Genomic DNA, 23,004 nt, shown 5'->3' on the forward strand with positions numbered 1-23,004 from the left:
GGTGGCTTGCCTGCCGCTGAGCATGAGGGCTGCCAGACTCTCCAAGGACCCCCACCCAAAGTTGGGGGTTCTGGGAATGAATTGCAAAGCATGGCTGTTTCTCTGTGTGACATTGAGCACCTCTGTACTCCTGGGTCCTGCCAAGACTCTCAAAGCTGGCTGGGGCCTGAGCTATGTTCTGCTTGGTGCCAGAGAACTGGGAGGAAGTGCCCACCTGGACTGCTAAAGGGACTTTCCTCCCTGCCTCCAGGGTCCCCTTTCAACATCACAATGCCTAGCCAAGAGTCCTTGGCCCTGTGTGTTGTCACCTCAGCAAGTACCCCATGGATCCAGACCTTACCCTGGACCACGCAGCTGGCTGAGGTAGGAGGGCTAGTGGAACCCATGTCCTCACCTCTCCTAACAACTCGCAGGACTATTTTCCCTGGGAAGTGAGGGACTGAAGATGAGTCCAGGAACACATGGCCTTCACAACTAGAGAGAAAACAGGGGTGAGGGACAGCCTCGAATGGGTGCTGGAGGCAAGGTTCCCTGGAAGGGTTTCAGCTTCCACCAGCCCTGTGTGGCCTGACTGGGTCCCGGTTCTGTCAATCAAATAAATATTCCAGGTGCAGAGTTTGGGAATTTGGTCTTTCTTCTCAGCTACCAGGATTCCCCAAGGGAGTAATGACCCCTTTTCATGGGAAAGTAAACCAAGGGCCTAATGGGACATGACAGACCATGTCACATCCAGGGTGAGGCCTGCCCTCCACTCAGGTTTTGTGTGCTCACATCTGTTCTATTGTCTGTTCTGTGTGGGTAGAGTCACCACCCTCCTGGAAGCCAGCTGCAAGAGGAACACTGGTGACCTCAGAAAAAATGCAGCCTGCCACGTGCTGTTGGAGTGGGAGCAGACTGGGAGTGCCCCATGTGATGGAGCCTTGACCTTGGCCAGCAACCAGGCTCAGTGGTAATGGAAGGGGTAGACTTACTCCAGCATGACCCCATCCCCCTGAGTCCTCCCAGTATCCCAGGAGGAGGGCTGGTTTCACCGTCTTCCAGACAGGGAGCTCCAGCCACACTCATGTTTATGAGCCAGTGGGAAAGGCCAGGGTTCAGACAGAAGGAGCAGCAAAACCCCTCTAAGGGAGTCAGGACAAGAGCTGAACTTGTCACAGTGACCAGCCTGCAAGTTCTGCTTGTCTGTTTTGTGACTAAGCTTCACCCCAGGTCACCTGCTTAGTACAGCAGGCAGCTCAGAATTGTGCAAACAGAAAAATGCCCCAGAGACATCCTGGTTCTGATCCTGGGAATCTGCAGTACATCACCTGGCACCATAAGGGGATTTTGCAGATGGGATGAACCTAAGGATCTGGATGTGGGGAGGTGATTCAGGAGGCCCAGGGGCCCTGATGTCATCCCAGCTTCTTAGCAAATGTAAGCAAGAGCCAAGGGTCAGAGACAGACCAGTTAGCTGCTGTCCTTGCCCCAAGACAGTTCTTCCCATCTCTGTGTACTCAAGTCCATGAGGACAGGAAGCTCACACCAGCCAGATATTCCTGGACCTTCCTCTCCCTACATTGACTTTGTCTCAAAGTTCCTCCCAGCCAGAATCACAACTTCACATTCTGCTGCTGGGTCTGCTCAGAGCAGTTCTGGTGTGGCAGAACCCCTCCTGCTTTTGTCTCTGTGTCCCCACCACCTTCTGCACTGCAGACCTGTTCCCTCAGCCAAACTGACCCAGAGCCTCCTGGTGCCCCACACAGGGCAGAGGGTCCACACTTTTTTCTGCATGCATGAGGTCCTGGTTTTTGCTCTTGATGAGGAGATGGAAATCCAGATCCAGAGTGCCAGGCTTTACCCAGCTATGCCACTTATTTGCTGTGTGAACTCAGGCTGGTCATTGAACTTCTCTGGGCCTCAATGACCTTATGTGTAAATGGGGTCTCATGACAGCACCTACTTCCTAGGGCTTGGGGAGTAAGTCTGATACACACAAATCCTAGTTGGGGTGTCATTGTCCCCTGAAGCGCCTTAGACACGTTCTGTAGTTCTAGCACCATAGTGTAACTATCTCCCAAATTCTGATGATCTGCTGCAGACTGAACATCTAGGTAGGGTGCAAGGGTCTTCCTGTGTTGTGTTCTCTGCTGACCAGGCTGTGCAGGCTAGTTTCTCTTCTGTGGCCTTGGCATTTGGTTGGCAGCACTGTGATGAGCACAGGCTCTGGATGGGCCATCTGAAGCTCCAGACCCAGCAAAGCCCATTCCTGGGAAGGGTGCCTGCAGCATGCCACATCACAGCTTGTCACCCTGTGTGCCCAGCAGCATCAGAGGGTCCAAGGAGAAATCTTTGCATGCAGCCTTGGCCCTGAGTCACTCCATGTGCCAGGGAGATATGGTCTCTCCACAGCTCCAGGGCAGGACTCGAGGTCAGCAGCCTCAGGCACACTTCCTTTTCCTCTGGATCCTGGCCATTTCTCCCACACCACTTCTGAGCACATGCCCAGAGGACTCTGGACCCTGGTAGTGCCATAAGATACTCAGCACACCCAAGTCTGCCCAGGAGACATTGGGCAGTGGAGCTGTCCACGTGGCCGGGAATGCACCCTCTCCCTGGGGATGAAGCATGAGGCATGAGAAGAAATCCAAATACCACAGGCCCTGCCACTCATACTGCACACCCACAGCACAGCCCTTGCCAGGATGGCAGAGCTCTAAGGCCCACCCAGGCCCTCTTCCCACCCTCCATGGCCAAGCCCCACCTCCTGGAGGAGGAGAACCCAGAAGCCAGGAGCACAGAGTGTGGGCCACACAAAATCTCATCCTGGACAGTTACCTGCTCCTGTGTGCTTGAAGCCTATGCTATGTCACCTGGGAACTGGAGGTGACACACATCTAGGAAGATAGGCAGCCTGAAAAACCAGTCATCATACAGGGAGCATGGCCAGTATAAGCTCTGAACATGGGCGCTGTTCCCAGATGCAGACAGCTGCTCATGGAGGCTCTCCCTCTCCTCCCACCCCTGCCATGGCTCCTCCCTCCTCACCACCTCTCCCTCCCTCTCTCTTTCCAGGATCCCTGCTATATGGGCCCTACTACCCCTAGGCCCTGCCCTCTCCCTTCCCCATCTGGTCCTTCCATCAGCCTTTTGTCCTCCAGGTCCTCCCAAGCTCTCCTGGAGTCCTCCCTCCTGCATGTGGCCCCATCAACTCTACCAAATGGTGATGACTTTCTCCTTTTCCAAGTCTGCCACTCCCCAAGCCCCCTCACTTACCCATGAACCTGGCCTCAGCAGCAGCCTTCTGGTGCCCCAGTCCCATAAGCTGCCAATGGTCCTAAACCACCCGACCTCTCTCCTGTCAAGCACTCCATCCTGCTGCCCTGGCCAAGGCTCTAGCTACTTGCCCTCTGTCCTGTCTCCACCCTCCTGGCTCCACAGCAGGGCAACTCTGACCAGATCACTGTTCTGTTCTGCTACAGGAGGTCCTCCCCAGGGGGGCTACTGCCTTCCCCTAGAATAAGCCCCAACTCCCGGCTCTCTGTCCAAACTCCCAGTCCCTCTGAGAAGCAGTCCTACTTCACTCATCTCTGGACATTTCTCTGAATGCTCTGCTGCTACTGTGGTTCCTGCTTCTCATCACTGAGAAGAAACAGTAACAGGAATAGGAAACTCCATTAAGGGTACCCTGGACCTTCACCAGGATACACCCTGCAACACTCTCCTGAATTCCCCATGCCACCCCTGCCCAGTAAACCCTTCTCAGGATCTAACTCCAGCCCATGTCTTCTCCATGAGTAGAATCAGGGGGGAGCACTGCTTTGAACTAGAGTGGGCTTCATACTGTGCATCTGCATCTAGAGTCTTTCCACACTCTGTTCTGTGCTGTTGAGTGACCTACTGATGATGAGTGTGTCATGGAGACTCCTCCTCTCTCCTGTTTATGGAAATATTGGGCATGACCCACCTTCAAGGGTCCCCCAGGTTCTTTCCTTCCTCTTGGCTGTGTGCCTGGGGCAGTATGCACTGGGCACAGGGAGGTGCTCTGGAGGGTGAAAACCAGCTTCTCAGGCTGTAACAAGATGCCAGAGGCCTGCAGGAGGAAGGATTTGCTTTGGCTATGAGTTTTAATGGCCTCAGTCCAGGGCTGCTTGTGGCCTGGGGTGAGGCAGCACATCATGAAGGAGTGTGTGGCAGGGCAAACTCCCCACCTCATGTCTGGGATGCAAGAGAGAAGCAGGATGAGCCCAGGTCTCACAGTCCTCTTCAATAACACCTCAAACTCTGAACCCCCACAGGGTCCAACCTCCTATGTTGTTCCCCTTCTCAGAAGCACCATATGGGGACTAGTCTTGAACAGTTGGTCTGCAGGCACTCTGTCCTCCACAAAGCTTTGCTGGGCTTCACTACTGGTACTGTGTGAGACACGCTCATGCTGAGATAATCACTAGGTTTCCCTGAGGCACAGTCTGATCAGCACACTGTCTGCAAAGAAGGCCCAGGGCCATCTGTCTGGTGCCCTGGCTTCATCCTGGGGCAAAGTGTGAGACCACTTCTTCAGGAGGGAGTGAATCTAAGGAGTGGGACAGAGGCCTCTGCTGTGTAGCCAGGCCTCTGACTCCCCTGCTGTCCTGCCATGCTCCAGTTGCCCTTAGGCAGATGCTCTACTGTTTGGGCCAGAGCCCACTCTGCCACCTGGATGGGGGCTCTGCCCTCAGCCATGGCACCCTCACTTCCAAGGCCACAGGAAGACTGTAGGCCTTGGAAACAGCAGGAAAGTATGCAGGGAAATATGCACAGCAGATGGTTGACTATTGGGGTGTCAATGGGGGAGTCATGACTCCATGTCTTCTTCAAATTCCATGGCAATCCTAGCACGTGCCAAGGAGACACCAAGAATAAACATCAAGAAGGAAGGCATTCTTTCATTGGAGAGCACCCTGGCCCAGCAGCCCAGAGAAGGGACCCTCCAACCCTGTCCTGGTCAGGAAACTTCCCTTGAGCAGGTGTCACCCCGCATGCTGTGGTGGAAGCCACTAGGCTTTCAGGCCCTAAGGATGCACACCTGGGACCTGGACCAGGGCCACCCTCCATCTCAGCTGGGAGGCTTTAGTGTTGGAACGAGAGAGGGAGGGTGTAGAGAACAACCTGAGAAGGTCTGAGCAGGGCCTCGTCACAGCCACTGTCCAGTAGTGAGCACCCTGGTTTCCTACCCTAGCCTTCTCTCTTGTGCATGGGCACGGAGGTTGCAGTCTCAAGTCCACTCAGTACAAACATGGCCAGAGCACACAGTTTGTTCCTCACCCCTGTGGCCTTCCCAGTGCCACATGAGCTGGCTCCTAGGGTGGCATGAGCGCAACCATGGGTTGATTTCCAGGTGCTGCAACAGGAATGGCAGGGTGCTTCCAGTCTGTCCTCCATGGGGCACAGAAAGCCAGGCTCCTTCTTGGCACTGGCCCCACCAGCCCACCACTGTTTGGACACTGGGAATCTTTGGAGAAGGCTCAGGCCTTGGCTTATCTATCAGGCTCAGGGTTTTCTTTTCTGCCCCAAGGTGTCCTGTGTTCACAGGGATCATGTCATCACCATAACTGCCCATGGCCTCCAGAGGGCAGGGTGGCCCTAGCACTGGGTGATCCTGAGGGCCTGGCTTTGCAAGACTTAGTCACCTGGAATTGAGGGACAAAACACATAGAACACACCACATGCATACACATCTCCTTGGGTCTGCCAGATGCAGCAGCAGGTGGTCTTGCAGTGGAGAGTGGCCCAGCACCTGCCTCCTGTCCAGCCCAGATTCCAGGTTCCTTAGCTGCAGTCTCCCTCCCTCCTGCCAAGTGCCCAGGAGCCCCTTTCACCTCATGGGGCTGCCCAATTTCCAGGTCTCTTTGGGTGTCCAGCATGAAGGTCTCTGGGACATCTGTGAGAATGTGGAGCTCAGAGAAGGTGCTCAGACCTATCTCCTGTCCCACTACCCATCCTCTTGATTCTGTAAGTGTCCAGACTTTTGCTATCTGAGCCCTGCCCTCTCTTCATCCACCCCTGGGGTATATGCACCTGGGCATGGTCCAAAAATCCACTTTCTCTAAAGGGGAAGCTAAGAGTTCCCACATCTTATCTTTGTTATGGGGTGCAACTTAAGAACAGACTGATCACCACTGAGAAGTCCAAATTTTAGGGTCTTTATTAAGCCAGCCAGCTAACTGTCTCACACAATGCCTCAAAAAATGGCTATTGGGAGAACAGCCCCAACCACAGTGCTGTAGGGGTTCTTATATCAAAAATTACATTAATCATAAGTGCCTGTTGCTATGATTCAAAATTACACATTAACATCATGAGATCATCAACAGAGGGGGAAGTGGGTCAAAATGACCCTTACCTAGGTACAAACTAAAGAATGGTTACTAACATCCACACAATCACTGTTCACATGGTACATTGTTTAGGAGCAATAGGGATCAAAAGAGAGCAATTTTTCTTTACATAGGAATTATCATTCTGTTTTGTTAAACATGTCACCCTAAGTAACTGATGATGGGTACAGAGGCGGGGTGTTCCCATGGGAGAAACTTATTTCCTATATAACATGGAGACTCAGAGCAAAATGGAGTCTGTTCAGTCATTTCCCTTAGAGTCTGGCCTATAACATTCTCATGGAGCCAGATCTGTCAGCCCATCACAATCCTCCCCATGTACCCCTTCAACCATGTGACTCCTGAAGTTCAACCTGGGAGGCCCTCTGTGATGGGGGTTAGGCTCCCAAGTGCCCCAGGTGTGGGATAAATGAGGCATCAGCACAGTGACCAGGTGACCCTGGCTGCTACCTCACACCCAGAGCCATTGGAAAGCATTCTACCTGCAATTAAATTATTTATTTATTGTGTTACAAAACAGCAGCCATTCTAGTGGAAGTTTTGGGGAAGGTGGAGAAGATGAGTGTAGGAGGAACCAATGGTCTGCATGGAACCCACACAAGACTTTTACCCTGAGTCACACAGCATCTCTGTGGTCTGTGATCAGGGAGATGGAGGCCTGAGGAAGCAGCAAATTCCACATTCCACTGCCAATGCTGAGCAGAAAGGCACATGGCAGACCCTCCACTCCATGTCTGACCAGGTTGAATGAGGACCTCTTCTCTTCTCCATTCCTCAGGGCTGAGCCAGGCCATTATTGTAGAGGGCCAGGAACACCTATCTTCTGGGTTTTCAAAAAGACTCAATAATTCCTTGCATCTAAGGGAAGCATATATTTCTGTTGAGATTTTACTGCATTGCTTTCCTCCCTGAAGGGACAGAAATGCCTGAAGATAGGGTTATTCCTCAAACCATCAGGGTCAGATCTTTTCTCCAGTTACAGTTCCCATCATTCTGTCCCTTTCACCTTTTAACTAGACATACCATCTCAGCCCTGGGCAGCAGCACAATATGAAGTCACATACCCAGCCAAAGACAAAACTGCCCCAGGACCCCATTATTCTCCAAAGACTTGGGATATCCAGAACCTGCCAGAAGGTCACTGCAGAAAGACCTCGGACCTCACTCTGCAGTGTGTATGAGTCTTTCCAAGTGAGGTCACTGGATTATAACATCCACAGAACCTGGTTAAGTGGCCATGTCTGGAATACCAGCTACTGGGAGGCTGAGGCTCCAGGATCCCATGTTTGAAGCCAGCCAGGGCCACTTAGTGAGACTCTGTGTTCAAATTAAAAAAGAAAAAAATTGCAGAGGGTCCCTGGGTTCCACATGCAGTACCTCAAATGAACAAATGCTTGTAGGTTTTTAAACATCCATAGATGGATGGACCAAGAGCCAGAATCAGGGCCTAGGATAATCCCAGACCTCCTGTGGAGGAGGTAAGTTCCCAGCAGCACCAGCATCACCCTGCCTCACATGCCTGGGCCTGCCACTAACAAAGCTGTCACCTGAGCTTGGTTAGGTGTGTCTGAATGGTGTTGGCCTGGTCTTTTTCTTGGACTTTGCCTCATCTTGATCTGGCTGAGCTCAGCCTGGTCAAGGTCTGGAACTGACCCCTGGCCTTGTGTCTCATCTCCTCTGTACACACAGGCTTATCTGTGCTCCTGGAGTTAAAGCTAGGAACATCAAAGTCTCTGAATGAGCCCACGAACCAGTGGGACAACTGCTTGGCAGACCATTTCACTGGAACACTCAGGCAGAACAGCCTTGCATATCACAGGATAGGAGCTGGTCCATTCTTGACTGGCTCCTGTCTGCATCCTCCCCTGGAGGGTGCTGCCTGTAGCAGACAGAGCATGACCCCAGGGCATATGGGCCTGGGTTCTCATTCCTGGCCTGTCCCCATGTTGCTTGGGTACCACTGGCCAAGGGACATCAAAACCCTAAGCTTCACTCTGCTATGGAAGCAGAGGCAATCACTCCTGCCTTACAGACTTGAGGCAGATGGTCTATGACCCCAGGTGTGTGGAGCATCCTGCAACACTCAGGGCAGAACAGGTGCTCTCAGCTTTGGAAATACTGCCCTCCTGGCTCCCTAGAAGGATGGAGCTGGGACTCCCACCTGCCTTCATGCCCTCAGGTCAGAGTCGACATGTATTCCCCCACGCCTGCACCCTGCCCATCCTGCCCCAAACCCCCCACTTGCTCTTTACTCACCTTTGCCTCTCCACCTGGGTCCCCCTGAAGCCTCCAGAACACCCCAAAGAAGGCTCAGTCCCACTGCTTGGGCTGGTCCTGGGGAGGAGGCTAGACCTACAGCTCAGAGAGGGCCCAGTAAGGCCTCCAGGGTGATAGTGCCAGCTCTGTGGCCATGCTCTCTTGGTGTAGGCATGCATACCAGGCAGGGCTGAGGGATGGGGCCTTGCAGAGGAAGCTCCAGGGCTGCTGGGAGAGTGCTACAGGGACTGGCAAGCAGCAGTGCAGGGCTCTGCAGGAAGAAGCAAGTGGCCATTGCAGAGTCCTGTGTGGGAGGACTGCTGTCTATCATGCAGCGCACAAACAGACCTTCCCCAGAGACCCAGCTGAGGAATGCCACAGCCTTCCATGACCACCTACCTGTGCACTAATGCACACGACCCCATGTTCAAACTACAGAACTGCACATGTGCAGAGCCAGGGAGGCCTTCACTGAGTCTATCCCACAGTGCCTGCTCCTGATCCCGAGGCATTCTCTGCAGCTAAACTGTGGCCCTGCACTGTGTCCAGCTCCTCCACTGCCTCATCTTCACTCTTCACCACTGGAGTGCTTCCTCCCTTGTCTGAAAAACAATTTCCACATCACATTGCCCTGCATGTTTCATGGGCCCTTCCTGCCTTACTGCATGAACACCTCCTCCTCCCCTTTCAAGTGCTTCACAATTTCTAGATTGGTTCAGTGGCAGAGCTTCCTCTCATTGCTCCATCTGCATCAGTGACCCCAGAATGGCGACCTTGGTGCTGGAGCTTGTACTTGTCCTGTTTCCAACAAGCTTTTCAAGTTTTTTCCACTGGGTCTTTGGACATGTATGTTTGGAAACATCCATTTCAACTCCTCCACACTGGCACTTGCTATTTTTATTTTAAGAAAGGTCTTTCCCCAACAGGAGGGTGCCATCTGACCTCCCGGCTCTGGCTTTTATTTATGTTGCCAAGGGTTGGGCCCTGAGGCCTCTCAAGGGTGGATGCCTGTGCCCTCCCTCTCAGCATTCAGTGAATTCTCTTTCTCCTGAAAGTTCCTTGGATTGTTTTGAATGGCAGCAAGTGTGATTTCCTACAGCTCTGACTTCAGGTTCAGAGGAGGCAAGCAAAGCCCAAGTCTAGCTGTGCCCACAGCTTTGGGATCCTCAAGAGGGATGCACCAGGTTGACCACAGGAGAAGAGCAATGGGAGGGGACAGAAAGTGGGAAGAGTCTGGGGAGGACAGTAGCCCTAGACCCTGGAGAGGAGCAGGAGAGGTAGTGGTTGGAGGAGACTCCACAGTTGCACTATGGATGGAGCCAGCCTTGCCCCAAACCTTGCCACCTTAGCCACACCTCCATGGGTGCCATGTGTGCCTGGAAAACTGTGCAGAAACCAGGTCTGGCCATGGACAGGGCTGGGCTCTTGGACCTGTCAGCCCACCCTCAGCTCCAGAGCCAGGAACTGAGTGAGGCACTCCTGGGCTGCTGTTCTCCCACCTGGGACTTGAGGATCTCTGTGCCATGTCTTGCTGTCTCACCTGCTCAGGTCTCACCTGTGTCACATTCACATACACCCAGACTCACTATTAAACCTGCTCAGGACTCACCTGAGTCACATTCACAAGTATACATGGCACTGCTGTACTCCAGGTCCCTTCCTGGAAATGCCCAGTCTGGGTTGCATGAGGTAACTCCAACAGGGAAATAGGTGGCCACTACCTCCTGTGGAATGGTGTGTAGTTTGATGCATTTACTCCATTTAATGCAGTGATTGTGCAAAGGCAAATAAAGAAGAGATGTGTATCTATGTAGCCATTCCATTGTGAAGAGTTACAGAAATGTGTGGAACTCACTTCCTACTCTCAAAACTCGCATATTTTTAACTAGAAACATCCACTCATCTTGCACAAAGGAGCCATGTGCCACAAACGTTCCCTTTGGCCTGATTTTCTGTGCACAAGAAAAGGAGAAGACTGGGATCTGCTGAGCAAGGGCACTCACCCACAGACCCAGAGGAGACTGAGCACTGGTGGGTGAGGGGCACAAACCCAGAGAATCCAGAAAAGTCTGAGTAATGTTGGGCAAGGGGCATTCACCATTGAATGAAGAGCAGACTGAGAGCAGAAAGGTAAGGGGTGCTTGGTAATAGCATTCAGGGAAAATGAGCAATTGTGTATGAGGGGCAATTCAGTCAGAAACCAGAGAAGACTGCACTGGTGGAATCGGGGTGCTCACCCACAGGATTCAGAAAACCCTGAGTAATGGTGAGGTATGTGAGGTTAAGACAGAAACCAGAGAAGGTTGTGAGCACTGTTAGGCTATATATGCTCACACACATGAGCCAGAGGATGGTGAAAAAAGATTGGCTAGGGGAAATCAGCACATGGCTCAGAGTAGACTGAGCACTGCTGGGTGAGGGCACTCACCCAGAGGCATAGGAGAATACTGAACATGACTGGATGAGGTGCAATCACCTAGAGGACACAGAGGGGACAGGGTACTGGAGGGTAAGGGGAACTCCATAACAGTCATGGAAAACTGAGCTCCTGTATGTGAGGAGATCTCACCAAAGGACTCAGATGATACTGAGCAATGGTGTGTGAAGGGAGATTAAGGACAGAACCTAGAGAAGTCTGAGCAAGGATTGCCTTGGGGAAGATAGAACAAGACAGAGAGAAGACTGAGCACTCTTAGGTGAGGGGTACTCACCCAAAGGACCCAGAGTGGAACAATCAAGAAATGGTGGGGGTATTCAGAAAAAAGAAACAGAAGACTGACCACTGTTAGGAGAGGGGCGCTCTCCCATAGGACCCAAATGAGACTGAGTAAGGAAATGTTAAACAAACTTAGCAGCTTAAACAAAGAAGGCTGAGCCATGTTAGGAGAGGGGTTCTCACCTAGAGTTTCCAGTGGAAACTGGAAAGGGTAGGGGTAAGGGGTGCTCACCCACAGAACTCAGAACCCTCAACCATGACAGGTGAGGGGAAATTTAGGGCAGTTCCCTGAGGAAACTGACCACTGTTGGGAGAGGGACATTCACCCATAGGACACAGAAGTCCCCAAAATGGTGGGGGAGGGGAGACATAGGGCAGGACCACAGATGGTGGATGATGTGTGGTGGAATGAGGTCCTGAGTGCTGTAGGAATTGACATCCATTAAAATGGTCTAGGGTTTTCAGGTAATGATGAGGAGCCTGTCTGTATGGCAGCAACAAAGTTCTACTGAGGTTGTTGATAACAGGGAGTATCCACATCTCTCTAAGTTTCCACAGTAGTGTTGGCCTTGACATGCAGATAAGGCCCAAGATGGTGCACTGACATTAGCCAGAATGGGACTCACCAACAGAATTCACTAATAGAAGGGGGTTGCCTAAGGCTCAGTGAAAAGGCAGCACTAATGGCACAAGTGTGCCCACCCAAAATACCCACAGGGAACTCAGCACTGTTAGGAGAGGGGTGCTCTCCCAGAGGACTCAGAGTAACCTGAACAATGGTGTGGGAGGGTAGATTAAGACAGGACAGAGAGAAGACTGAGCACTGATGGGAGAGGGGTGATCACTCACAGGACTCAGAATATCCTGAACAATGTTGTGGGAGGGTAGATTAAGACAGGACAGAGAGAAGACTGAGCAGCGTTAGGCTACCTTTGATCATACACATGAACCAATGGAGGGTGAGATAAGCTTGACTACAGGAACTTCGCATATGCCACAGAGGAGACAGCACTGCTGGGTGAGGGTTGCTCACCCAGAGGACACAGAGTAGACAGAGAACTGGAGGGTAAGGGACACTCCAAAACAATATTCAAGGAAAACTGAACACCTGTGTGCAAGGGGCACTCACCACAGGACCCAGATGACCCTGAGAAATGATGTATGAAGGGAGATTAAGGACAGGACACAGAGAAGACTGAACACTGTAAGATGAGGAGTGCTAGGAATGAATTGTTCAGGTGTGCCTTCCATGCTTCTGGGTTGGGGTCACAACCAGAAGACTGGAGACTGTGGAGTCTAGGTAACAGAGCCTCAGTTTCCCATCCAGTCCCTGATGGAGCCAGGTGCCCCTTGGCCCCATCTTGTCCACAGGAACCTCAGGTCTTGTCTCTAACCTTTGTTCCTCATGCTCAACCCTGTGAACCTGGGATCTCCCATTCTCCCCTCCCCTTCTCCAGTCTTTTACCTGGCAGGTGCACATTGCTTGGTGCCTTGCCCTACTGAAACCCCACTCAGACATGCTGTACCAGGTCTTTGGACCCTGACAGCAGGAGTTCAACAGGCTCCTGTGAAGTCCTCATTGATATGTGGGAAGAAAGTCCACCACAGGACCTGAATCTTTCCTTGTACCTAGGACTCCTCAGGCAGGATCACCTGTGACCAGGCAGAGACTGCTCCTCAACCACAGACCCACTCAGAGTCCCCAGTGCTATAGAGTGGGACACGTGGTTATTTTCACCCTGCCTCCCCCACAGACTTCCTGAGGGGCTGTGGTTTTAGAGGAGGCTGAAATGCCTGGGCCCTGTGGAGAGAAAGGAACCCTCGGTGGCTGCAGGACAGTAACACAGCTGAGCGAGCCTGGTGCAGAGGGGCCCAGGTGCTCTTCTCTTCTCCTCACTCCCTGTTCCTCCTTGCTCAGGGTTTATGGGATTTACCAAGAATTGCAGGGAGCCTTGTGATGATTAGGGTGATACTGTTCCCAAACCCCAAGTCCTAAAGCACCAAGTCCATGGTGTTCTCAGGTCCCAGGGGCAGCTTCAGCCCTGAGTCCCTCTCCTGTTTATCTCCTCCCCTTTGTCAGGGTGGGGAGGGCACTGGGACTGGGACCCAGGGTGCTCTTCTCCTGAGCTACTCCCTAGCACTCTTTGTGTTTTCTATTGAGACAGGGTCTCTCTAAGATGCTCAGGGTGGCTTCAAACTTGATCCTCCTGCCTCAGCCTCCTGAGTGGTTGGCATCATAAGTGGGGCACCCTGCCAGACTCAGCTCCACTTGTTAAACTGTAGACCTTCCTTCACAAGGGACTGGTGTCAGGAAATCTATAAGTCAGACCCACACTGAATCCAGCCAGGAAGTACAGTGTGTTTAAGGTCACACACACTCAAGTTCACTTGTGTGCTGAGACTGAAGCCTTGTTGGCCCCACTTTGAGAAGGACCAAGCCCTGAGGCCTGAAGAGCTGTCCACCCCTAGCTGGGCTCCTGGGACTCACGTGGTTGCCACCCCATCTTGCAGTCCCCACCACAGGGAGCTCCAGGCTGGGGTGGCCTGGTCAGCCTGGTCACACAATACTCCCCACAGTGGTCTTGGGCCCCAGAAAGGAGGAAGGTCCAGTGTGTCCAGCAAGGGTCCCCTAATATGGGCTCCCTCAGAGTCTCCCCCTAGAGGGTTCCCTCTGCAGCTGAGGAACAACGCTGGTCAATCAGAAATGCAGTCCTGTCTGGGTTCTGCACCATCACGTGTCTCTCTCTATCCTAACATGCACCACCAACTAGGTCCTTGGCATCAGGTACCCCAGCTGGAGGCTCCCACCAGGGCCACAGGCTCACTCCCCAGGACTCTGCCCAGCTTTGCCAGCTTGAGGGATTTCCTTTTGTCCTTTGGAACCCTGACAGGGCTGTTTCCTCCCACAGCCTCCTCCAGGATCCCACCCTGAACCCTCCATGGGACTCTTCATGTTAGGTCCCCTGGAGGGGCAATTGTGGAGTTGTGGGGAGGCCCCTCAGCACAGTCAGGTGCTGGTAGATAGGGTGATAGGGTGACATGTCTGTGGCCTAGTTTCTTCCCTCACAGAACCAGTCCCCAGGGTGGCCTACATTCTGCAGTCTGGAACATAAGCTCAGAGGCTCCTCCTGCCAACAAGACTCCTGCAACATCTCCTAGGAGAGACAGAGAGGGCTTACTGTGTTGTTCCTCTGAAGAACTCTCACACCAAAGCTCTGCAGGGAAGAGTCCAAGGTTGTGCTGGCAGGGCTTGGTTGCCAGGTACCTGCTCTGTTGAGAGCTCTCCTGCTTTTGACCTTGACAGGTCACAGGAAGGCCTGTGCTCCTTGGGGACCTTGCCACAGACTGCTGGTTTTTCAGGTCACATCTGATAAGGACTTTGTCCTTGACCACATTTTGTCCAGGCTTCTTTAAAACTGGGAATATTCAAGAAGCCTCAAATAGCTTTCCCCAGCCCTAACCATTGTCCCACTGACCTGCTCCTTCTTGTCTCTGCCAGGGCTTCCAACAGGCAATGCCCACATGCCAAGGATGGGAACCCTGGCCCTGAGGCCAGGAGGGTGCCATAGAACTCAGGGGACTGTATCCCCAGCTATGCTCTGCTCCACCAGAGAGCAGCCTCCCACTTAAATGTCCCTCCTATGAGGTTGGGGGCCAAGTCACTGTCTTCCCAGGAAGACCAAGCTGCACTGCACATCAATTTGGTTTCCCACTTCTTGTTGTTTTCCTCTGGTTCCTGATGCAAGCTGGCCACAGATTTCAGTCAGTGGGGACTTCAGCTGCAGGCATCTGGCCTGGCCCCAGAACAGAATTTGGCCAGGCTGGCAGGACTAGAGCCCTCTGCTGCAGTCACTGGATACAGTTCCCAGGGCCTAGCCCAGGGCTGCTGGTCCAGGAAGAGGGACAGGTAAAGATGGTCCCGACAGCTACAAAGCTCAATCTTGTGTCCTGACTTTCTGACCCTCAGAATCAGTGTTGATTCCATCACTGCTCCTGATAAGATGGAAAGATGACTTTTATGACTCTGGACCTAAAGTCTGACCCCAGTAAATCCTCCCCAGTGGGAACATGGACCCTGCCTCCTCCCTGTTACTTGCCTTTGGGTCTCTCCTTGAGCCCATTTGAGGTCTCTCTTTCCAGTCCAGGGGGATCATTTTGAACTATTTTTCTAAAAGGGCCATTGGGGATTTATTTGTGACTGTGATAACTGTCTACAGGAAGAGAGGAGAGAGGCAGAGCAACAGGGTTAGTTTATGGAAAGTGTTTGCAGACTGATTATAAGAAGTCTGGAGAGACACCGTCCAAGACCCTGGATGTGGGTACAGTCCAGGAACTGCCAATTCACTAGAGAGTGTCGATCCCAGGTCCTGAGGGGAAACCAGATGCCGCCCCACCCTATACCACATGACCCTTGGAATAGAGCCATCAGGATGACCCACCATGCCTGCTCTTCATCTTTACCATCTACATGTTTCCATTCATGGAGAGTTCATATCCCCAAAGAGCACCTCAGGGCAGGCACGGACCCCACTCTGTGCTTTGTCTTTCTGAATGCATCTCTGCCTGTCTCTGCTGACAGGTCCTGAAATCCCTCTCTGTAGCATGTCAAGAACCTACTGAGTTGAAATCCCCTCCCCTCCTGGGGACCTAAAGTGAGCCCATCTGGTGATGACAGGATTCCATTTCAGAAGCACATAGCCTACTCCTGGGGGTGCCTACAGTGTGATGGCCCTGACCCTGGAGCTTCTTACACCCCTGGTGTTCTGGCTTCCTGAGACATGTGCCAGACTAGGAAGAAACCTGCTCATCAGCACACTCACTGCCACAAGCTCCCTTAGAGCTGGGACCTTGGCCCCCTCAGCAGACCAGCCCCTGCCAGGATCCACAGCTGCCCAGAACCCACCTGAGCTGACTGCCTGAAACTTCAGAGCAACTTTAGTCAGGATGTCCAGAGCTGCCTCTGTTTGTTCTTTTGTGTTTATGAGTTTGGGAGATTTGACTGGAACATTCACGTTTTGGTTTTGCACCCTTAAATGATACATCTGTTTTGTCTAAAGGGAGGCTCTCAGCTCTCAGGCCCTTTGCTCTCTCACTGTAAGCTCTGGTTATTCAAGTTACTTAGGTGACTGATCCCTAGTCAGCAAGTTGAGTCACCTGCACCCTTGAATGGGAACCTGCCTTCCTAAATAAGCTGTCTCTCTAAAAACAAAAAGAAATGAAGAAAATTTATTTTCAGACTGGGCACTGAAGACTTCTATGAAGACTTCACGCAGGATCCTAAATTTGAGACTTGTGAGCAAGTGGCCTCAGCTTCTTTCAGCTCATCACGGCATGACTGGGATCTGACTGTGCCTTCACAGACTTAGCACATATATTATCATGTTGCTGTGTCTCATGGCTCAGATTCAAACATAGGAGGATATCTGACATTTGGATTAATTTAGAATTGATAGAGAAAATGAGGGTGTCCTCAAAACACATGTTCATTTTGTTGTTTTTGTTGGCTTGGGGCTGGGCTGCTTGCCATTCAGGAGCCTGCATGAGTCAATACCCTGTACAGCCCCTGCAGCCCTGAGGGTATCTGGCTCCCCTGCTGGTGGCCCCTCTGTACTGCAGTCTTTGTGAGTGAGTCAGGGGCAAGGAGCCTCATCACTGGACTGTGTCTGCAGCTCAGCAGGGTCACTCCTCAAGGACCCCGGAAGATGGCAGAGGCCACAGTCTGGCTTTGGTTCTATCTGAGGGGCCTAAGGAACCCTACCTTCCTGGGTCCCTGCCCGGCAGCACTGGGCCTGCACTATTACCCCTGCTCTGGCATCCAGAAATACGAACTTCTCCCCAAATCCTCCCACAGTCTTGAATCCCCCTACCAAGGGACACATTCTGGCACACTCATCTGAAGGGTCTCAGGCCACCTACCTTTCAGCCACCTAATTTGGAATGTGGGTAGACTTGAAATGAACTGCATTTTCCCTGGATTCCAGTGTCTGTCACACCTGGACCTGTACACAATCAAGTACCAGTGCTGCCTAGTCCACACCAGTCCCATTCTGTAGGGCAGAAGGTGTCCTGGCTTGCTTCTGGTCCCAGCAGTGGGTCACATTTGATTGGAGGCCTCCAGCACATAGATGTTGGGGCAGCGTGGGTGTGCTGTGTGCATACCTGCTATGGTGACTCAGTGCAGATGGTGTGTGCACATGCGGAGTATGGTGGGTGCATGAGAAGAGTGTGTGCATGTGGAGAGTGTGAGTGTAGTCAGTGCCCATGTGGAGTGTGCATGAGGAGTGAGTGTGTATGTGAAGAGGGCTGACAAGTTGAGTGTCCATGTTGGAGTGTGCATGTGGACTGATGTGCATGTGGAGTGTTCATGAGGCATGAGTGTGCCTGTGGAATGTGTATGAGGAGGATGAAAATGGATCCTGCATTAGGAGTGATTGTGTATGTGTACAATGTGCATGAGGAGTGAGTGTCCATGTGGAGTGTGCATGAGGGGTGAGTGTTTATGTGGAGTGTACATGAGGAGTGAGTGTATGGGGGTGCACAAGAGCAGTGAGCAAGCATGTTGGTGTCCATGTTGGCATGAAGGAGCCTGGGGCCTGCAGCCTGGTGGTGCAGTGTGCATACCTGGCCACCCTCCACTCTGGTTTGTCCCAGAACTGCTCTTTTGGGCTTTGAGGCCTCTGAGCCTCACCCACCCCCAGTCTCTCACTGCCTCCTCTCCCACACTGGGCCTGAAGGCCAGGCCTGATGGGGAAGAAAAGTCAGGGTTCCAGTCAATGTCTGGTCAAAGACCCAGGGTGAGTTGGGGCAGAGAGGTGAGGCTGGCAGGCTCTGGACCTTTTCTGAGGTGCCAAGCCAGGTAGGGTGGGTGGGGAACACAGCCCCCAGGTCCACCAGATCAGATACCGTGGGAGCACCCTCCCTACTTTCCAGGAGATCCCCTGGGCCAGGCTGCAGGGAGAGACTTCTTAGGAAAAGGTGAGGCAATCTCTGTGGAAAGGGGGAAGAGTTTTCTGGAAACAATATCTAGCTGAGCCCAGGTCGGTGGGGAACCTGGGCATCACCCAGAACCTCTACGCTTCCACTTCCTTCCTTTCCCATTTCTTCCACACTGAGTCAAAGCCCCAGAACTTCAGGGTCTCCAGGAGGAGGTAGGTGGAACCAGGGGAGGAACCCCCAGACATTTGTGAATTCTGTTGGCAGGGCTCCAGGCTCATATGAATGGGGGCTCAGGGAAAGAAAAAGTAGGTCTGGGCAATGGGAACAGAGTGCATGAGGTCCAGTAAAGTGTGCAGGGCATTGAAAGAGTCTGGGAGGTGGGGACCTGGGACAGGCAGGGGGAGGAGTCTGAAAGAGTTTGGGTGGTGGGGAGGTTGCTAGCCCCCTTCCAGGCCCTAATCAATGCCGGCAGCAAACAATTCTCCTAGGAAATAGAATTAAAGCAAAATATAGAGAGGATCAAAGATGGCGAACAAGAGGGTGACTGCATCTCCCGACGCTCCAGAACCCAGGATTCAAGAAGGGGAGGCATTGAGAGACTCGGACTAACATACAACCGCAGGGTGAAATCTCCCACCAGGTGAAGCTCGGGCCTGGCGGCAGGCGCCGTACACAAGCAGCTTCTCGGAGCAGGGCAGCGCAGCAAGAGACTTCCCCAAGCAGCCCTGCCCCATCCGGCGGCAGGCACACTCTACAGCCACCTCCTCGGAGCAGACCCACCCAGTAAGAGCTTTTCCGCACAGAGCAGCCACCAGCCCTGGACCCAGTAGCGGGCTAGGGGCAGCTTTCTTCGGAAGCACAACATTATCAAGTTCCTCCAAGACATCAGGCTACTGAAGGATGGGAGATGATATACTGGAAATCTACAGGGACACTATAAGTCAAAGAGGAAAACTGCAATATCTCAGAGTCCCACTGATATCTGACCAATATGAGAAAACAAGGGAAGAAAAGGTCCAAAACAAACCTAGATACTACATCAATAAAACCCAATGACAGCACAGCAGAAGAAATGTCAGAAAGGGAGTTCAAAATGTACATAATTAAAACAGTCAGGGAAGCAAATGAGGAGATGAAAGAGCAAATGCAGGCATTGAAGGAAGAGATGAAAGAGCAAATGCAGGCATTAAATGATCACACCAATCAAAAGTTAAAAGAGCAAATACGGGAAGCAAAAGATCATTTCAATAAAGAGTTAGAGAACTGAAAAAAAAACAAACAGAAATCCTTGAAATGAAGGAAACAATAAACCAAGTTAAAAACTCCATAGAAAGCATAACCAATAGGATAGAACACCTGGAAGACAGAACCTCAGACATTGAAGACAAAATGTTTAATTTTGAAAACAAAATTGATGAAACAGAGAAGAGAAGATGGTAAAAAATAATGAACAGAATCTACAAGAATTATGGGATATCATGAAAAGGCCAAATTTAAGAATTATTGGGATTGAGGAAGGCTTAGAGAAACAAACCAAAGGAATGAACAATCTAATCATTGAAATAATATCAGAAAATTTCCCAAATCTGAAGAATGAAATGGAAAACCAGTACAAGAGGCTTATAAGACTCCATATATACAAAATTACAACAGACCCACACAAAGGCACATTATTATGAAAATACCTAACATACAAAATAAAGACACAATTTTAAGGCCACAAGAGAAAACAAACAAATTACATTCAGGGGGAAACCAATAAAATATCAGCAGATTTTTCAATCCAGACCCTAAAAGCTAGAGGGTCTGGAACAACATTTACCAAGCCATGAAAGAAAATGGATGCCAACCAAGAATCTTATACCCAGCACAACTTACTTTCAGATTTGATGACAAAATAAAATCCTTCCATGACAAACAAAAGCAAAAGGAATTTACAAAAAGAAAGCCAGCATTACAGAACATTCTCAGCAAAATATTCCATGAGGAAGAGATGAAAAACAACGATGCAAATAAGCAACAGGAGGAACTAGCCTAAAGGAATAGCCAAATAAAGGAGAAAACAAATCATGTCAAAAAACAAAATGAGTCAAATGACTGGGAATACATATCATATCATGATAATAACCCTGAATGTTAATGACCTGGATTCATCAATCAAAAGACATACACTGGCAGATTGGATTGAAAAGAAAAATTCAACAATATGCTGCCTGCAAGAGACTCATCTCATAGAAAGAGACACCCATAGACTAAAGTTAAAAGGATGGGGAAAACATACCATGCCCATGGACACAGCAAAAAAACTGGAGTATCTATCCTCATTTCAGATAGTGTGGACTTCAAGCCAAAACTAGTCAGAATGGATAAAGAAGGACATTACATACTGCTTAAGGGAAGCATAAGTCAGCAAGACATAACAATCATAAATATCTATGCCCCAAACAGTGGCTCATCCATGTACATCAAACAAATCATTCTCAATTCCAGAAATCAAATAGACCACAACACAATAATACTAGGCGATTTTAACACACCTCTGTCACCACTGGATAGATCTTCCAAACAAAAATTGAAAAAGAAACCATAGATCTCAATAACACAATCAACAATTTAGACTTAATGTACATGTATAGAATATACCATCCAACAAAGAACAAGTACACTTTCTTCTCGGCAGCACATGGATCCTTCTCTAAAATAGACCATATTTTATGCCACAAAGCAAATGTTAGAAAATACAAGAAGATAGAGATACTACCTTGTATTCTATCAGATCATAATGGATTGAAATTAGAAATAAATGACAGAATAAAAAACAGAAGCTTGTCCAATACCTGGAGATTAAATAATATACTATTATATGATGAATGGATAACAGAAGACATCAGGAGGGAAATAAAAAATTCTTAGAAGTAAATGAGAACAAAAAACATCGTATCAAAATCTCTGGGACACTATGAAAGCAGTACTTAGAGGAAGATTTATTTCGTGGGGCACATTCAACAAAAGAAGCAAAAATCAACAAATAAACAACTTAACACTACAGTTCAAAGCCCTAGAAAAAGAAGAGCAGAACAACACCAAAAGTAGTGGAAGACAGTAAATAGTTAAAATCAGAGCTGAAATCAATGAAATTGAAACAAAAGAAACAATCAAAAAAATTGACAAAATAAATAGTTGGTTCTTTGAAAAAATAAACAAAATTGATAAACCCTTAGCCACACTAACAAAGAAAAGGAGAGAGAGAAAACTAAAATTACTAAAATTCCAAATGAACTCAGAAAATCACAACAGACACGAGGGAAATACAAAACATAATTAGAAGCTATTTTAAAAATCTATATTCCAACAAAACAGAAAACCTCGAAGACATCAACAAGTTTCTAGAGACATATGAATTACCTAAACTGAACCAGGAAGACATACACAACTTAAATAAATCAATTTCAAGCAATGAAATAGAAGAGGTCGTCAAAAGCCTACCAACAAAGAAAAGTCTGGGACCAGATGGGTTCTCAGTCAAGTTCTACAAAACCTTTAAAGAAGAGCTCATTCCAATACTCCTCAAAGTGTTCCATGAAATAGAAGAGGAGGGAACCCTCCCAAACTCAGTCTATGAAGCCAATATCACCCTGAGACCTAAACCAGACAGAGACACATGGAGGAAAGAAAATATCAGACCAATATCCTTAATGAACACCGATGCAAAAATTCTCAACAAAATTTTAACACATCACATACAAAAATGTATTTAAAAGATAGTGCACCATGAGCAAGTGGGTTTTATCCCAGAGATGCAAGGTTGGTTCAACATCCAGAAATCAACAAATGTCATTCACCATATCAACAGACTTAAAGTTAAGAATCACATGATTATTTCGATAGATGCAGAAAAAGCATTTGATAAAATACAGCACCCCTTCATGCTCAAAACACTAGAAAAAATAGGGATAGTGGGAACATTCCTTAAAATTTTAAAGGCCATCTATGCTAAGCCCATGGCCAATATCATTCTAAATGGTGAAAAACTGAAAGCATTCCCCCTAAAAACTGGAACAATGCAGGGATGCCCTCTTTCACCACTTCTATTCAACATCATCCTTGAAACTCTAGCCAGAGCAATTAGACAAACCAAAGAAATTAAAGGGATATTAATAGGAAAAGAAGAATCCTATTGGCTGATGACATGATTATATATTTAGAGGAACCCGGAAATTCCACCAAAAAACTTTTAGAACTCATAACTGAATTCAGTAAAGTAGCAGGTTACATGATCAATGCTCATAAATCCAATGCATTTTTATACAGAAGTGATGAATCTTCAGAAAGAGAAGTTAGGAAAACTACCCCATTATCAATAGCCTCGAAAAAATTAAAATACTTGGGAATCAATCTCACAAAAGAGGTGAAAAACCTCTACAATGAGAACTACAGAACACTAATGAAAGAAATTAAAGAAAACCTTAGAAGATGGAAAGATCTCCCATGTTCTTGGATAGGCAGAATTAATATTGTCAAAATGGCCATACTCCCTAAAGTGCTATACAGATTCAATGCTATTCCAATTAAAATCCCAATGACATACCTCACAGAAATAGAGCACGCAATTATGAAATTCATCTGGAAGAATAAGAAACCCAGAATAGCTAAAGCAATCCTTAGCAGAAAGAGCGAAGCACAGGGTATCGCAATACCAGATCTTCAACTCTATTACAAAACAATAGTAACAAAAACGGC

The 23,004-nt window shown here is 49.6% G+C and overlaps 1 long non-coding RNA gene across 1 annotated transcript; it reads left to right on the forward strand.

Moving 5' to 3' along the window:
- Window positions 1-251: 251 nt before the first annotated feature.
- LOC124985920 (uncharacterized) lies at window positions 252-16,731 on the forward strand. Its single transcript, XR_007108894.1, has 3 exons — window positions 252-363; window positions 803-949; window positions 16,565-16,731. It is a non-coding gene; the product is annotated as an uncharacterized LOC124985920 (long non-coding RNA).
- Window positions 16,732-23,004: the final 6,273 nt, after the last annotated feature.

This window comes from Sciurus carolinensis, chromosome 5 (assembly GCF_902686445.1).
Source record: "Sciurus carolinensis chromosome 5, mSciCar1.2, whole genome shotgun sequence".
In the NCBI taxonomy this organism is placed as follows: Eukaryota; Metazoa; Chordata; class Mammalia; order Rodentia; family Sciuridae; genus Sciurus; species Sciurus carolinensis.